Raw genomic sequence first — 4,559 nt, forward strand, 5'->3', positions numbered from 1 at the left:
CAATTTCCCCTTGGGGATTAATAAAGTCTCTCTCTCTCTCTCTCTCTCTCTCTCTCTCTCTCTCTCACACCTACACACTCTCTCTCTCTCTCTCTCTCTCTCTCTCTCTCTCTCTCTCTCTCTCTCTCTCTCTCTCAACTACAGTACCTCCTGGACAAGGGGCAACGCAACAGATGAGGTGGACACCCGGAACGACCTATGTCCATGAGTGTTTTTTTTAATGGTTTCTATCAGGGCTCACACACTCACTAATGGATCAAAGTGGCTAGTACATGATAAGTTGGTCTTTTCTACCAGCAAAACTGAAATTTCACCAATTTGGCCAGTTGGTTGTTCTTCATTTAGAGCCCTGGTTACTATGATGTTGCATCTCTGTATGCATTTCTGCTCAGCAAAAAAAAATCTACATTTTGTTGAAGGACCAAATGTTAGGAGATTCCCAAACACATGTGATGATGTTGCACATGTTGCTGTATCAAAATGTATCTAAAGGGAAAAGCTTGTTTCATGTTTGAAGTCAAACATCACTGCCCATCTGTATCCATGTCAAGAAGTGTTTTTTTCTGATCCAAACAAAAAACAGTTGACCTTACATTGAGGTTTCAAATCTGCACACACTTTCAGTGTATAGTTTATAGATTGCTTGCTTTATGCATGCAATGTGTAATGCAATGTTTACTTTCCAAACGCATGTTGAACGCATGGCAATGAACACGTGTTGAACTCATGTGATTCTGCTCAGTCAAGTCAATTAGAGACCCTTTTTAAGTTGCATCACAAGGCGTTACAAGGCAGAGCTTTGTTGTCACTAGGAGTGCAAAGGAACTGTCCTTCTGCTCCATGATGCTCTATGCCAGTGTTTCTCAACAGGGGTGCCGGGGCACCCTGGGGTGCCGCAGGCCCCCCTCAGGGGTGCCGCGGAAACGTGGCTGATAAATAAATTATGTAATATGATATATATTTGTCTAAATTAATTAAGTATTGCTTAGTCAGTGGAGTATTTCATCTGCAATTGATGCACAATAAAGTAAATTTAGGTCGGGCTGCAACTTCGAACGTAGGTTGTGTGACATCTCCAAATGTGGTACTTTTCTATAGCCTGGTAAACCAGCGCCACCTGCTGGACGCTGAAAATTTTTCAGCTGCGGGTGGGTCTGGTATCGAACAACTATTCATTTTGAATCTTGCCCTGAATCTGGCAAGATGGTAACTAAACCAATCACAACGCAGAGATGTGTTTTGAATTAACGCGGGCGGGGCAGAGGGTTCTGGGGCGGGGTTTTGAGGGAGTGACGACATAGCAGTGAGACGCTGGGCAGTGGAGAAAGCACAACAAGAAAGATGGCGGCAATGGAACAGCGCTCGTTTGATGCATTGGCATCAGTTTTGGAAGAATTAGACTTGGGGTTTTCGTTAAAACGTGAGCAAGAGGAGGCTCTACGTTCATTCATCTTTAAGAAGGACGTTTTCGCCGTGTTACCGACAGGCTATGGCAAAAGTCTTATCTACCAGTTAACTCCACTGGTAGCCGAAATGATGGGGCTCTTTGAAAACCCGATGGTAGTACCGGTAGTCGTCTCGCCCTTGTTAGCCCTAATGGTAGACCAGGCGAAGGAGGCGAGCAATTTTGGACTCACTGCCATGCAACTGGGCGTCGATAACCCAGCAAACATCAAAATATGTCGTCAGTGCCAGTTGGTCTTCGGAGCAGTCAGGAGGCATGGCTTTTGCTGAACGCGACGTGTTGTCTTCCAAGACAAGGTCCTCGGAGTGGACGAGGTTCACCTCATATAATGGTAAGTGGCATGCTCTTAACAACGTCAGGGTGTGTGTAAAGTATATTCCTAAAAGATGACGGTAATGATTTGGTAAACGCTTCACCCTGTTGCCATTGTAACAGATGGACTGTCGCCCCGGACGTCTCCCTTTTTAATCTCAGTTTACAGTCTTTAATGTTGACTATCTAAACAAAGTCTGTGGTCGTAAGATTGAAGTTTACATGGACGTTGTGCGAGATGAGCGTGGGGCTGATTGACTGGGGAAACGGCTGTGTACGGCGGCTAGAGGAGACACTGCGTCTTAAGTTAAATTTATTACACTTTGGAAATTAGTACACTGCACTTCGACGAGACCAGCATGGCGTCGCACTAAAATAACATCGATGTTATGGAGCTAATAGTGCCATACCGGTGGAGTGATCTACACTAGAATCACACTGATACCGTGTATTCAGACAGTTAATACACCGAGTAAACCAACGAAAGTCAATCGAGCCCCTCGGTGATCTCTCACAACGCACTTGCTCAATTATGTTGAATTAATTGTTCCGGTGATGTGGAAATAACACTAAGAAGCTAGTTAGGACTTAATTGCTTTGTGATTGAAGAATAACGTACTGATTTTCCACAGGGGGAAACGTGAAGGCCTTTAGGTATTGTTTTGGCAAGCTAGGAGAACACATCTGACAGACAAAAAGGTTTCATCAAAGACACACAGACAGGTAAGCTAGTTCTATCATCTGTGGAAAGATGTCTTGGTTGTACTTTATCATAGCCAAATGTTGTGTTTGAGTTAAGGACTGTTCCCCACCCCATCTGAGTTATTGAGGGGTTGGTCTGTGTTAACAATATCCAGCAGTCTATTAGGCCTACAATCTGTTGTCACAAGTTAACACACTGATTGTAATAGGTAGTGTGAATGTTAATGAGGATCATGTCTGTGTGCTTGATCTTAACAATATGCAACTGTACCAGTTCACCAGCGAAAATATAGGCTACTGTTTGTCTGCCAGCTACATTCTTTTTTTTTCTTTTGTGCAAGCTCCTGAAGTAAAGGACCTACACAGGACCTTCATATCAAGGACATTGACTGTGTGGATCTCGAGGTGCAGTTACCCAAAAGTTGCTACCCACGGAATACCAGGTTTTGAGGGATCCTGCCAGAGCAGAGAATCAACAGTAAGTCATATCTTAACTTCACACAAATACACATACAAGGGTGTGCCCAACACACATGTACTTTATAATATATTATTTTCTAAGTAATGAGACAAATTGAGGAATACATATTGACCTGGTTCAGTCAAGTGGAGTTGTTGTCTGTTTCAAGCTACAGGTGTTTGCAAGGCAATTTATTATTTGTCGAAATTAAGGCAAATTTCATACATGTGTGTGACCATTCATCTTGCCACCTGTATTATTTTGTAGTAGGAAGGCAGAAGTCTTATGGCAGTGTGATGCTACAGTAATGCTTACAGTAATTTAAAGAGTATAGTTTACCTTCCTTAAAGCAATGTTGGGATATATGCCTTGCTCAAGGGCACTTTAGGCATGGATGGAGGTGTATGCAGTGGTCAGAGATTTGAGTCAGCAACCCTAGTCTGATCTTAAGACCACCTCACTAATCATTATGCCACACTGCCCACCATGTTAACAAACTACAATATCAAGCCCCCCTTTGCCGGTATTCATGACTCATGATTTTTTCTGTTTGATTTGTTGTTATTGACAGGATACATTGAAGAGGAGACTCCGACATGACCGCCGGCATCTTGTGTTATTCACCCCCACCACTTGTAATACTGAATGCCTGAATTGTTGTTTGCTGCTCAGACTTTGTCACCAGATATGGTCTTCGACATGTTACCCTTAGGTGTGGAAACAGATTGTGACAGTCCAGCAAAATGAGCCAGACAGATAGTAACACTGAAAAAGGACAACGTTGTTCCCATGGCCTCCCACTGCAGAAGACTACAGACGTTCAGTGAAGCACAAACAGCTGTTCCTCTTGTACTTAATAATTTAGTCAGCTGGATTCTAGGTGCCACTAAGGAGCCAACAGTGGATAATTTTGTCAACATTTCAATGGCATACATTAAAAGGGCAGCCTGTAATTGTTTGCCTTGCCTCCATCTTCCTTGCCACCAAGGGGTTGTAGACTGATGCCCTAGTCCTCCTGTTTAGGTACAACCATGCAGTTAGGCCAGTCTATTGAAGCATATACTTAAGCATGACTGTTTGTATGTGTTGTGTATCTAGCAATGGATAAATTACCACATGAATAACTGCATATTCATTATATTGATAATTATAATGGCTTCCATTATTGATTAAAAAGGGATCTACCACCACTTGCATTATTGTTTTGTTATAAATGAAGCACTGTTAGGAATCCAGGAAGACGGATGCCGAGGCACTCAAGGTTGCATTTTTTATTTTATTTTTTTTACTTTATTTGGCTACAATGCCTCAGCATCTGTCTTCCTGGACCAAGTTTGAGAACCCTTGCACTGATGAGCACCAAGAAAAAAAGATAACTACCCAGAAGCAGTCCGACTACCTGCTTGTGTTTGATAATGTTAGGATCCATTTATCCCACTTTAAATGCATGAATATCACTGAAAATTGGAATTGTTTCCTTTTTTTTAAAATGTATATATCATGAAAGGTAACTTGCATTGCCTTTTGAAGCACAGTTTAACAGTTGGACCACTTTGTATAGCCTATATGAACGATCATTATTGATCTTGGATATTATTGATATTGTAGGCCTATTTCTAT

The 4,559-nt window shown here is 42.2% G+C and overlaps 1 long non-coding RNA gene across 1 annotated transcript; it reads left to right on the top strand.

The window, feature by feature from the left end:
- Window positions 1-1,134: 1,134 nt before the first annotated feature.
- LOC134445253 (uncharacterized) lies at window positions 1,135-4,024 on the top strand. The gene is made up of 3 exons (XR_010034211.1): window positions 1,135-2,500; window positions 2,821-2,957; window positions 3,511-4,024. It is a non-coding gene; the product is annotated as an uncharacterized LOC134445253 (long non-coding RNA).
- The last annotated feature ends 535 nt before the right edge of the window (window positions 4,025-4,559 follow it).

This window comes from Engraulis encrasicolus, chromosome 3 (assembly GCF_034702125.1).
Source record: "Engraulis encrasicolus isolate BLACKSEA-1 chromosome 3, IST_EnEncr_1.0, whole genome shotgun sequence".
NCBI classification, from domain to species: Eukaryota; Metazoa; Chordata; class Actinopteri; order Clupeiformes; family Engraulidae; genus Engraulis; species Engraulis encrasicolus.